General features: G+C 36.4%; 1 pseudogene; it reads right to left on the bottom strand.

Annotated features, from left to right (window-relative positions):
• Positions 1 to 13390: 13390 nt before the first annotated feature.
• LOC125150833 (60S ribosomal protein L30-like) lies at positions 13391 to 13743 on the bottom strand (annotated as a pseudogene).
• Between the last annotated feature and the right edge of the window lie 625 nt (positions 13744 to 14368).

The following is a 14368-nucleotide window of genomic DNA, read 5'->3' as shown; positions in this document are numbered from 1 at the left end:
AGATAGTAAGACGGTGTTGGGCTTTGTAAGAAACTGCTAAAATGTCTTTCAAAGTGGCTGTACTATTCGTCATTCCCACGAGTAATGATTAAGAGTTCCTGTGGTTCGGCATCCTTCTCAGGAAGTGGTCATGTCAGCTTTTTGGATTTTAATTTTTTGAGTAGGTGTGCAGTGGTACCTCATTGTTGTTTTAATTTGCAATTTCCTAGAGAAATAGTGCTGAGCATCTTTTCCCACGCGTATATTTCATTCTTTATATCTTCTTTGATGAGGTGTCACTTAAGATCGTTTTTCAAATTTTTAAATCAGGTTGTTTGTTTCTGATTGAGTTTCAGGTGTTCTTTGTATATTTTGGATAAAAATCCTTTATCAGATATGTACTGCCAGATATTTTCTTCCAGTCTGTAGCACTTCTTCATGTTCTCTTAATATTCTCTTTATTTTCTTTATATTCTCTTCCGTCTTTTGCAGAACAGACGTTTTTAATTCTAATAGAGTCCAGTTTATTAATTTTTCTTTCATGTGTCGTGTTTTGGTTTTATATTTAAAGACTCATCCCCAAATAAATGCTGCCTGCCTGGGTTTTCTCATACGTATTCTACAAGTGTTGCAGTTTTGCATTTTACGTTTGCATTTATGATTTGTTTCGAGGTAAACTTGTGAAATGTGAGGTTTGTATTTAGGTTGATTTTTTACCCTCATATGAACATACAATTGTTCTAGCACCATTTGTTGAAAACACTGTTGTTTCTCTGTTGCGTTGCCTCTGTCTTTTCTGAAAGATCAGTTGAATTTATTCATTTGAGTCTATTTCTGGGCTTTCTATTCTGTTCCACTAGTCTAAGTGCCTGTTCTTCACCAATGCCACATTGTTTTGATTACTGTAGCCTTAGAGGAGGTCTCAAAATCTGGTACCTTTTCATAAAAACTTTAGATCTGGTTTGTCAGTATGAGTGAAATAGGCTACTGGCTTTTTGATTGAGACGCCACGAAGATCAAGTTGCAAGTAACATATTTTAACAGAATGGAGTTTTTCCATCCACGAACATGGATAATCTCTTTAGATTTTCTTCCATTTCTTTCAAGATTTCAGAATCTTGAAGTTTTCCACATCTGGACACTGCACCTGTTTTGTTAAATTTCTACTTAAATATTTCATTTTTGTGTTATTGTAAATTTTTAAAATTTGATATTCCAGTTGTTCATTACTGGTATATAGGAAAACAGTTAACTTTTTTATATGAGTCTTGTGTCTTTCAACTTCGTTATACTCACTCTTAGTTCTAGGAGTTTGGGATTTATTTGTTTGCTTATTTATTTATTTATTTATTTATTTATTTATTTATTTTCTACATAGACAATCATGCCATCTGCAAAGAAAAAGTTGTATGTCTTCCTCCCAGTTGGCTTGTTTTGGTTGGCATAATGTGCTCGCCAGGACTTCAAGTACAATGTTGTGAGCAACAGTAGTAAATATTTCTTTGTCATCTAGCATTGGTGATTTCTATGGTAACTCTGATGTTAGTCTGTCTTGTTCCTTTTGCTGATTATTATCTTTCAACAGTAGCTTAAATAAAACATCTTGGTGTTTTGTGGCCAATCTTACATTTTCCTAGAAAACTATACTCTCTCAATTTACAGATTTAGTTCTTTTCTCACTTTAGGTGTTAAGCTTTTCATAAATATTTTAATGTATCTTCCATTTCATTTGATCTGTTTTCTACTTCAGACACACCTCTTTTCCTTGAGCCTAGCTGCTTTCCTTATTATTGGGTTTTCTCTGACTTAATATCTTTGCCTACATTGGACAGAGTCATTTCAGTCTTTTCCTCTATGAAAAGATCCAACTTTAATAATGACTGTGATGTTCATTGGTGATTCTAATTTACTTGTCACTTTAAGATTATTATTATTTTGTGTCCTTCTCTGTTTTTGTTAGTCTACAGTCTCAACTATGCCTTTGAATTAATTTCATGTTTGAAATTTAATATTATTGAATTATTCAGAACAAGTTGTCCTATATTTTAAAATGACTAGGGAAAAATCATTTCAATTCATGAATATTTCCTTCAGAGCTGGGCACTTTGTCTACCTTTCCCATAACAGGTTCTATTGTTTTTTCCTATTTTCATACCTATGGAGAATAATTGTCTACCATTCTTTTTTTATATCACTCACGTTTGAACAGCAGCTCTCATATCCTCTTTTCTCTAAAACAGTCTTGGTGATTTTAACTTCCTTTCCCATTGGATATGAAACAATTTCCCAAAAATGAGCACTATTTTGTGAGTGGTTATTTTGTGTGATATAACCTCTTATGTAGCCTAATGGACGTGGACTGTGGAGAAATGTTACAGAAAAAGAGGAGCTGAAATGCTAGTACTTATTTTTAGAAATTCTGTACTCTGTTCTTTTTTCTAAGGTTTTGTTTAATGTCCTGTACCACAGTTTAGTTCATCTTGTCTGTGAGGAATATCCCATTATTGTGAGGGGACATTTCAAGATCTAGATCATTCCACAATTCTATGTTTAGATCTAAGGCTTTAGTTTTTCCAGGGAGACACTGTCCTACAGTTTACTTCTTCCCTTTTATCTCCCTCTCCCTCTATTCCTTTATACAATTCCATTAAACATAAAAAGACTGTGGCGTGGTAAAAATGATACTTGATTGTGAAACCAGAGTTCTGATTTGAAGATCTGGTTTTGACCTTAGCTATGTGACCTGTACCAAATTCCATTCTTATCTGAAAAATGTTTGCACAGGAAGGTGATGAGAGTAAAGTGATTTCAACAATATGACTTCCACAGTTTATTTTAGTTATAGTGTTCCATAACTGTGAATTTCTGAACTTCCTGAGTCAATAGCTAAACATAAATTGTTGAATCTGTGAAACTTTATGTGGGCAGAAAATTACAAATAATTAAGTCTAACATTTATACATAACATATATATGAATAGCAAAATCCTCAATATTTAAGAGAAATATGAATGGATAGGTTTGCATACCCTAAAGCAGTCTTAAATAATGAGGTTTCTGGGGTGCTGGGTGGCTCACTTGAGTAAGTGTCGGACTTTGGCTCAGGTCACGATCTCATGGTTCATGAGTTCTCTCCCCGCATAGGGCTCTCTGCTGTCAGAGCAGAGTCCACTTCGAATCCTCTGTCTCCCTCCCTTTCTGGCCCTCTCCCACTTTCTCTCTCTCTCTCTCTCTCTCTCTCTCAAAAATAAAATAAACACTTAAAAAAGATAATGAAGTTTTAAAATTTATATTAATATAGTGATACAATTAAGTGGCAAATTGAGAAATTATCTGATTATTCAGTCTCCCTCGTACTTTCACCTGAAGTTTAGGCAACTAAGCATTGGAGAAAATTACTATCTAAGCAAACCAATTGAGATTGCATTTTTAGGCGAATTTGATACCTACATATAAGCAAATACGCGATTTTTCATAGGTAAGAGAATCAGCCAAAATATATCTGATCCAGATAATTTTGCCCTGACTGACAGCTATATGTCTGTCTTATAACTTTGCTTTATATTTAAAAACAGATTTCTCTTTTGACTAGGTTGCTTTTCTAGAGTGATGGGCACTATGTTGTGAATTAATCCTCTATGCCGTTTCTTTTTAGTTAACCTGAAAAAGCTCCAGGTTACTTCACTTTTAGGCATAGCAGAAAGAAGGAGCAAGGGGGTTGCTTTTGTCATGTGGTAGTGGCATCATATGATATTCCCAGTCTGATCAGGCATGAATGACTTAAATGGAAGATTTATTATGAGGAATATTTTCCTTACTTAAAACACTCTATTCTTACAGTGAAAGAGTAAGATATGGTTCTATTTGTAAACAACTGAAGCATAATATCTGCAATACATCATGTAAAGGTATAATCACTGTCAAAGTGCCAAGGTACCATCACAGAAAGTGACTGCTGTAATTGACAAGAGATGGTGATCAGGCTCCAGAACCATTTGCTGATTGCATATTCATGATTCCACTTTGTAATATGCTGCAGTTACTCTGTGAGTTATTCTAAATGGATGTTTTAACATCACTAGACTGACACTCTGCATTCTGAAATTTGCAAGTCTAATCTTTAACACATCTCTTTCTGCTTTGTCTTGGAATGTCTAACTCGTGAAATGAGAACTTAGCTATTGGCCTGAATAAGAGGTTGCATGTTTATGCCATTGAAACAGTGCAGTCAAATGAATTCAGCCCTTTTTGAATTCACTCCTGAAACTCTGCCTTTTTACAACTTTAAAGTAAACATTGGCAGTCAGTTAAAACTAACTTCTATATGCGGTGATTCTCATCAGCACTTTTACATGGCCAATCATTTAGTCTCTCACTGAGAGATATTTATATAGCTATGGACAATAACTATTTTAAATATTATCACACTGGAGTCATCTCTAGTGTTTTATCCTACGTGTCGTATTGTGTTTTCCCCCACCTTGACAAACTGATTTTGAAATGTATGGGGAATATATACAAATTATCCTCAAATAATGTAGAATGTGGATTTACAAAATGTAAATATATCAGCATTTATGAGAACTAAATGCAGGTAGTACAAAGAATAAAACTAGTGTGTCCCAATAATGAACTTTTGATTTAATTTCTGTTCCTTATTATGGTAGGAAAAAGTAACTGGGTTCATGAAGAAATCTATAAATTATACCACAAACCTTTTCACTAGGCTGAAGAAGAGGCGAAGAGGAGATGTGGGAAGCCAAGATAGCACTCAGAGGAAAGGAGATTAAGTCTCTTTTTTTAAAAAGTAGGGCATGTTTGAAAATGTATTCAAGTTCTTAATTTAATATAAGAAAGTCCAGATTGATAAATAGATTTTATGAGGTATAGGAATTAGAACAGATCTATGTTTCTTTTGGTTTCAAAATTTGATGTAGTATTTCTCAAGTGTTTCAATTTCCCTAAGTAAGATTATACACATAAATATAGTTTTTAAAATAGGCACTTTATGAAAGTATGGTACATATATATAAAAGTACATAAATATAGAAGTATAGAAATCAAGAATGCATGCCTCAGTGAGCCTTTTATGAAGTGCACATGGCTCTAACACTTTGGATTTTAAAACCATTCTATAAAAAAATTATCTACCTCTCAAGAAGATAAAGATGCAGGAATATTCTAAGTATACTTTTTCCAAACTGCGTCCTTTAACATGAGAGTCAAAGAGTGAATAAGATTGAGATTATCTCTGGGGTAATTTTAGAGTAGAAGTAATGATACTTCTGGATTTAATTGAAACTGGATTAAAATGAAACCAGTAGGCTCTTCTGTCTGGAAGTTTGGCAAAACCTTGATGGTAAAGTCAATCATGAGTAAGTCATGCTAATCATAATGAAACTTATGATATAGTCCTCAACCCAAATCATAGTTTAATTTCTACAGTTATGTTAATCTCCACAGTTAGGTGGACATAACACATCTTAATGTTCATGTTTTTTCTTCATAGCTTTATGCAGATGCTTCTTTCTAATCTTACATGCCAAATACGCCTGAAGACTGCCATAATACTTTCAAAAGCCATGAACTCCATTCTGTATTAGAAAGACTATTTCCAAAAAGTTATTTAAAATCGGAAGAGAACACTTGGAAAAATTCATCTAAAAGAACAAACTAATACCATTAGAAGATTTCCCTTTCATTTCATTTCCCATTTAGGACCTACTCATTTATTACTCATTTGTTTATCCAAAAAAAATTTACTGCATACCCTTTATATGCCTTCCTTTGTTTCAAGTGTTGAAAATTTAAAAAAAAATGATTTCAGAGTATTTGCCCTCAAAGAGCTTACAGTCTCTGTAAAGGTGTTTAAGGTTGTAGATCAAAGAGGTCTCCATTTATCCACTTATGCAACAAATAATTATTGAATTCCTTCTGTGTGCCAAAAAAAATGATAGGCATTTTGGATAAAGCATTTAATAAAATAGACAAAACTCTTGCCTAAACTTTTAGAGCTTATATTCTGTAAAGGCAGAAGGTGATAAGCAAAGTATATTAATAATCATGAAATGTGGTAGATTGACCAGATTTTTTGACTTTAACTAATTATCTTACTCTATCTAAGCCTCCTTGCAGTGTGGCTTTGCACACACCTTGAATACAGGCTAGTTTTTAAACTTGTTTTGGAAAACAGAATGTGTTGGAAGTGACAGTGTGATGGTTCCACACCTTGGCCAAAGATGTCTTGTACATTTCTACTCTGTCTCTGAATATTTCTCCTCCCATGAGAATAAGCTGAGACACCATCCTAGACTAAGATGCACCTATCCAAACCAAAGGTAGACCTCGGATGATAAGTTAGCTTAGCCAAGAACACTGAGTCGAGTAGTAATCAGCAGAGCTATCTGGGCCACCCACAGACTCATGTATGCCACTGAGTCTTGGTGGTCATTTGTTATGCAGCATTATTGTGGCAATAGACCATGGACACGTGTGGCACATAGGCAATGAAGGTGACAAAAGGGAAAAAGTAAACAAGAGACAAGGTTGCAAAGATTGGGGGTAGGAGAGATGGCCAGAAGTGCTTCAGGAAAAATCTGAAGTAAAAATCTGAAGCCAAGTGGGTGTCTGGTGGAATGCCATTCTGGGCATAGGGAACACCGAGGGCAAAGGCCCTGAATAAATAGAATGGCTGAAATACTTAAGCACTGAAAGGCTACAGTGATGTTAGATTAGAATGTGCTAGAAAAGTAAAAAGATATGAGATCAAAGTCTTGTAAGACTAGGGGAGAGGACCAGATCATATAGGATTTGGTAGGTCATTGTAAGGTGTTTGGATTTTCTCTGAGAGGGGAATTGATTGGGGTGTACTGATTAATGAGTTCTGATATAAATGTTACCAATATCGCTCTGCATTTGTTTTATTTCATTTTTTATTGTGTATTTATTTTTGAGAGAGAGAGAGAATGAGCTGGAGAGGGGCAGAGAGAGAGAGAGAGAGGGAGACACAGAATCTGAAGCAGGCTCCAGGCTCTGAGCTGTCAGCACAGAGCCCGACGCAGGGATTGAACTCACGAGCCCTGAGATCGTGATCTGAGCTGAAGTCGGATGCCCAACCGACTGAACCACCCAGGCACCCCTGCACTTATTTTAAAAATAGATTAAAGAGGATCAAGAATGGTAGGAAGACAACTTAGAAGACAATACAATAATCTAAAAAGATAGTAGTGCTAATCTCCATTCATGATAAAAACTCTAAGTAAATGAGGAGTTGAGGAGAATATTCTCAACCTGATAAAAACTAACTGCAAAAATCCTATAGTTAACATCATACAATAGTGAGAAGCTTGAAAGTTTCACACTAAGATTAGGTAGAAGGCAAGGATTTCCTCTGTGATCACTCTTTTTTAACATCATAATAAAAATTATTGCCAATACAATATTCAAGACAGCAAATAAAAGGTATACAAGCTGGGAAGGAAGATATAAAACTGTCTGTTCACAGATGACATAATCATCTATGTAGAAAATTCAAAAAATTAAAAAAAATAGCTCCTAAAATAATAAGCAATTATATAGCAAATTTGTGGGATACAAGATATGCAAAAGGCAATTGCTTTCTTATATCCCGACAATGGAAAAGTAGAATTTGAAATTGAAAACACAATATCATTTACATTAGCATACAAAAAATGAAATACTTGGGTATAAATCTAACAAAATATGTGCAAGACATATATGAACAAAACTATAAAACTCTGATGAATGAAATGAAGGAACTTAATCAATGGAGAAATATTTCATGTTCATAGGAAGACTCAATATTGTCAAGATGTCAGTTCTTTCCAACTTGATCCATGATTCAGTGCAATCCCAACAAATATCCCAGCAAGTTGTTTTGTAGATATCAAGGAACTGATTCTAAAATTTATATGGAGAGATAAAAGACCCAGAATGGCCAATACAATATTGAAGAAGAACAATGTTGGAAGTAAAGAAAATAAAAGAGAAAAGATAAATGAAAACAACAAAAAAAGATAAATCCATGACCTAATCCTCACACTTTATACAAAAGATAACTCAGAATGAATCACAGATTTAAATGTAAAATGTAAAACTGTAAAACTTTTAGAAAAAAATCAGAGAAAACTTTCAGGTTCTGGGGCTAGGCAAAGAGCTCTTAAACTTGATATCAAAAGCATTACCCATAAAAAGAAGAACTAATAAATTGGATCTCATCAAAACTTAAAACATTTGCTCTGCCAAAAACCTTGTTAAAAGTACGAAGAGAATAAGCTACGGACTGAGAAAATATTTGTAAGCCACGTATCCAAAAAAAGACTGGGACCTAGAGTATACACAGAAAAAAAAAAAAAATCTCAACAATAAGATTAACAGTCCAAATAGAAAATGAGCAAAAGTCATACACAGACATTTTATTGAAGAGGATATACAGATGACAAATAAGCACATAAAAAGATGTTCAGCATTACCATCAGCCAAATGCAAATTAAGGCCACAGTAGAATAGCTCTGCATGCCTATCCAAATGGCTAAATTTTTTTTTTTTTTTTAATTTTTTTTTTCAACGTTTATTTATTTTTGGGACAGAGAGAGACAGAGCATGAACGGGGGAGGGGCCGAGAGAGAGGGAGACACAGAATCGGAAACAGGCTCCAGGCTCTGAGCCATCAGCCCAGAGCCTGACGCGGGGCTCGAACTCGCGGACTGCGAGATCGTGACCTGGCTGAAGTCGGACGCTTAACCGACTGCGCCACCCAGGCGCCCCCAAATGGCTAAATTTTTAAAAAATGTTGGGGAAGATACGGAGAAACTGGATCACTCATACACTGTTCATGGGAAGACAAAATGCTAAGGCCACTCTGGTAAACAATTTGATATTTCATATAAAACATTCAACCACCATATATGACTCAGCAATTGCATTCTTTAGCATTTATCTCAGAGATATGAAAACTATATTTACACAAAAGCATTCTTAACAGTCTTATCCATAATAAACACAAACTGGAATCAACTCCCATGTTCTTCTGTAAGTGGTGAAACTGTGGTGCATCCATACCACAATTGGAATATTAACTAGCAATCAAGAGGAACAAATTATTGGCATAAGCAACAACTTGAGTGAATCTTTTTTTTTTTTTTTAATGTTTCTTTATTTTTGAGAGAGACAGAGTGCAAGTGAAGCAGGGGCAGAGAGAGAGGGAGACACAGAACCCGAAGCAGGCTCCAGGTTCTGAGCTGTCAGCACAGAGCCCAACATGGGGCCTGAACCCACGAACCAGCTTTGGATCATGACCTGACACGCTTAACCGATTGAGCCACCCAGGTGCTCCAACAACTTGAGTAAATCTTAAGGGAATTATACAGAGAGAAAAAAACAATATCAATAGGTTATATACTCCATGGATTTATTTATATAATATTCTCGATATGACAAAATTATTTAGATGGAAAACAGATTAGTGGTTACTAAGGATCAGATAGACATTGAGATTGGGGAAGGAAAGTGGTTTTTTTAAATTTTTTTTTTTTTAATGTTAACGTTTATTTATTTTTGAGACAGAGAGAGAGACAGAGCATGAATGGGGGAGGGGCAGAGAGAGAGGGAGACACAGAACCGGAAGCAGGCTCCAGGCTCTGAGCTGTCAGCACAGAGCCCAACATGGGGCCTGAACCCACGAACCAGCTTTGGATCATGACCTGACATGCTTAACCGATTGAGCCACCCAGGTGCTCCAACAACTTGAGTAAATCTTAAGGGAATTATACAGAGAGAAAAAAACAGTATCAATGGGTTATATACTCCATGGATTTATTTATATAATATTCTCGATATGACAAAATTATTTAGACGGAAAACAGATTAGTGGTTACTAAGGATCAGATAGACATTGAGATTGGGGAAGGAAAGTGGTTTTTTTTTTTTAATGTTAACGTTTATTTATTTTTGAGACAGAGAGAGACAGAGCATGAACGGGGGAGGGGCAGAGAGAGAGGGAGACACAGAACCGGAAGCAGGCTCCAGGCTCTGAGCCATCAGCCCAGAGCCCGATGTGGGGCTCGAACTCACGGACTGCCAGATCGACCTGAGCTGAAGTCGGACGCCTAACCGACCGAGCCACCCAGGCGCCCCAAGGAAGGTGGTTTTTATCATAGAGGGCAGCAAAAAAGATCCTTGTCATGATAGAGCTGTGTTTTGTTTTGAATATGGTGGTAGAAATACATACCTGAAACTGATAAAATCATATAAAACTACATAAACACACACATGTACATTTAAAGCTGGTGAAATGTGAATAAGATTTATGGATTATATCATTGTCAATTTCCTGGTTGTATATTGTGTCGTAGTTACCATTGGGAGAAATTTACTAAAAGGTACTTGGGATATCTCTGTATTATTTCTTATAATTTTATGTGACTCTATATGTCAAAATAAATAGTTTAATTAAATAATAGTTAAATGTATAGTTATCATATGACTGATCAATTCCACTTTTACCCATGAAAAGGATAATATATGTCCATGGAAAGATCTGTATACAAATGTTCGTAATAGTATTATTGATGATCGTGAAAATCTGGAATTATTGAAATACCCATCAACAGATGAATGAATAAATAAATTGTGGTAAATCCATACAATGGAATTCTGTTTGGCAATAAAAAGAACAAATTACTGGTACACAAATAACATGGATGACTTTCAAAAACATGTTGAGGAAAAGAAGCCAGATACAAGAGAGCGATTACTGTATGAATCCGTTAGTATTCATTTCTAGGATAGGTAACGCTAATCTATGTTATCAGGAAGATCAGTGGGCCTGGTCCCGAAGTGGGAGTTTGAGCACCCCTGGTCAGAAGAGGACTTTTTGAGAAGTGATGAAATCTTGTACATTTTGATTATACTGATGATTATAAAGATGTATACATTAATCAAATTGTATGAAATTATATGATTAAAATCATACATTTAGTTTTTGTGAAAGCTACCTCAGAAAGGGGTTTTAAAAGAAAACTTACATCCTTGTGAGATAAATCATATGAAGTTGTGTACTTATTTCATGTAAAGAAAGTCTCCCAGATAAGGTGACATTTGTCCAGAGACATGACATCAATGAGAGTGAGAAAATATCTTAGTGAGAAATGTGTGCAGTAAGAACAGAAAATACACATCCCTCACCGGAGATCCAGCTTAGTGTATTCACATGTCCCTGAGGCCAGCACGGCTGGGGTGAGTGGTAAGAAACAAGGTCACATATGTAAGGGCAAGACAGATGGAGGCAGGGTGGGCACATAACATTCAAAGTCATGTAGGCTGTTATTGTGAGTGAACTGGTCAGCCTTCAGACGGCAGAAGAATAACATGCTCTAACTATATTTTAACGGGGTTACTTTGCCTATTTGTAAAGAATAGTGTCTGATCAGACCAGATGGGAAATTATATTTCCTGTCTTTTAAGATCTTTAATTCAGGTTTCATTTCTGTGAAATGAATATTTGTTCAAGTCCCAGGAATCAACTGGACACCCAAGATGTTCTCCTGTGAGTTCATTTCAGAGCCTGTCTACTAAAATAAAATAGGCTCTCTCAACTTTCCTGTTCCCTTGACATTTGAGAGATAAAAGGTTATTTTTATAGATATTCCAAAACCAATAAAATAAATAATTACAAAAATCTTGGTATATAAAATATCTAAGTAACTGCATCATGGTTGTAAAAATGCCCAAAGTGACTTCAAAATGATTACATATGCCACACATTGGAGGGAATTTGTTGGTGCTTTTAAAAATGATTTTTTTTTGTTTTGTGTGTGAATAAAAATAGCACAGACCCAAGGACAGCCACATGGTGCCATCAGAGAACATAAGTCACAAAACACGTGATTAACAAAACAGTATCAAGTCAATACAAACCAGTTAATTTTGCTAATGACTGCCCTGCATGGTAAAAATAGACAGTGAGCTCTCTTCTGGCATAATTAACAAGCACACGTCTACCATGGAGCGTAGCAATTATAGTAAATAGTAAATGGGAAAAGAACAAGAAGAGTGGGAATGAGGAGGCAGAAGAACAGGAGCAATTGCTCAGACGCAGAGCCCAGCATTTAGCCCATCAGTAACATGGAGCCTGGCAGTGTGATGGAAGAAAATCTGCAAAAGTAAATACCTAACGCACATGGCCCAGAAGCATCCAGAATCAGGTCACAGTGATCCCAAACACCTTTCTAAGAAAAAGAGTCCACTTATTGACAACTGTTCCAGAAAAGTGTTAACCAGATGGTTATTAGAGAGTCAGTTTATATGCGTTCAGTGTGGCCTTAACACACCTAATTTTACTTCTTGGTCTTTTATGAAAAACTTGGATTCCTTCTTTGAAAAAATATTGAAACTAATAACTTTGGTGTTGTTTTCAAGAGAAAAAAATGAGTGCTTGTCTGAATTGGGTGTTTTCTCTCTCTCTCTCTCTCTCTCTCTCTCTCTCTTTCCGTATTAACATTGATATAATGATGTGTTTGTCCATTCTGGAAAAATGTCCTTTTTCAACCAGCTTATGTCTCATCATCAGTAGCAGAAAACAGCATAGCTATTTCATCCATTATTAAGGTAGTAATGTTCAGCTGAAACATAAACATTTATCAACGTCCTCTGTCACTGCCTCAAAAATTGTCAAGCAAGTGCACATTCATTTAACAAGCATTTCCTCACAGCCTACTGTGGGCAGGGGATACAGGGACAGATAAAACCAAGTCCCTGTCATTAGCTTAATAATCCATTGTGGAGGATAGCTTATAAATACATAATTAAAATACTCAAAGCAGTTTAAAACTTACTGAACCCCGAGACACTTTTGTGGAACCTTCGGACAAGGTGGTTTATCTTGTTATACACCACTAGAGTACCTGGCACTCATCCTTATGTAATTGAAATTCATTCATTCATTCATTCATTCGTGCAATGTTATTTTGAGTGCCATTTAGCATGTGCATGACGTTGTTCAAGATTGTGGGTGGCGTCCAGAATCATGAACAAATTCACCACCTTCATTGAGCTTATGTTGCTGAAGACAGAGAAAAACAATAAACAAATAATATAATTTTGTTTTGTTTTGTTTTTTTTTAAATTTTTTTTTCAACGTTTATTTATTTTTGGGACAGAGAGAGACAGGGCATGAATGGGGGAGGGGCAGAGAGAGAGGGAGACACAGAATCGGAAACTGGCTCCAGGCTCTGAGCCATCAGCCCAGAGCCTGACGGGGGGCTCGAACTTCCGACCGGGAGATCGTGACCTGGCTGAAGTCGGACGCTTAACCGACTGCGCCACCCAGGCACCCCAATTTTGTTTTGTTTTAAAACAAGCTCTGGTCTTATTAAAGAAAAATTCTGCGTGATTTACTTTTCACCAGTCTGTTCTGGCGACTGGTGCTTCGACTGATACCAGACTCATCTGGATCAATAATCGTCAGTATGCACACTCTGTAGTATTTCTCACATGCTGGGCCCAATTCAGTAGCATTTCTACTGTCGTGATGAACACCAGTTTTGGCCGACATGGCGTAGTTTTCTATTTCAGCTTTCCTCAAGGCTGGGCAGTTGTTGGCAAGGATGACCAGTTTCGCTCTGCCATGTCTAATCATTTTCATAGTCTGCTTGTACCCCAGCATGTACTTTCCGCTTTTCATAACGAGTTGGAGCCTAGAGTTGATGGACTCCGGTGACTTTTTCGTCTTCTTTGCAGCCACCATCTTCCTGCCTTTGGTGCGGGAGGGACCCAACCAAAAGCAGCTGCCACGATGGCCAGGAGAGAGAAAGGCAACAGATCATATAATCTTAAGTAATGCTAGTCATTAAGAAGAAAAGCAGGGGGCACAGTGCCTGGGTGGCTCAGTCACTTATGTGTCCAGCTCTTGATTTCTTTGGCTCAGGTCATGATCTTGGGGTTCGAGAAATCGAGCCCCATGTCGGGCTGGGTTCTGACAGTGTGGAGCCTGCTTTAGATTCTCTTTCTCTTCCTCTCTTTCTGCCCCTCCCCTGCTCATGCGTGCTTTGGATTCACCCTTTCCCTCTCTTCTGCCCCTCCCCTGCTAGTGCTTGCACCTTCTCTCTCTTTCTCAAATAAATAAAATTTCCAAGAAGAAGAAGAAGAAGAAGAAGAAGAAGAAGAAGGAAAATAGAGGCACAAATTGTTAGAGAGTAATAGAATAAAGATTGTTGTAGATAGATATATTACAAAAGGCCTGTTTAAGGAGGTGATGTTTTCCAGAGACCTAAATAAAGTTTTGTCAGTTTTCTATTACTGCTATAACAAATTACCACAAATTTAGTGGCCTAGAACAACACAGAATCTCACAGTCCTGTAGGTCAGAAGTC

Source organism: Prionailurus viverrinus, chromosome D4 (assembly GCF_022837055.1).
Source record: "Prionailurus viverrinus isolate Anna chromosome D4, UM_Priviv_1.0, whole genome shotgun sequence".
Taxonomy (NCBI): Eukaryota; Metazoa; Chordata; class Mammalia; order Carnivora; family Felidae; genus Prionailurus; species Prionailurus viverrinus.
The sequence above is the reverse complement of the archived record's forward strand: the minus strand, read 5'-3'. Positions and strand labels throughout refer to the sequence as shown.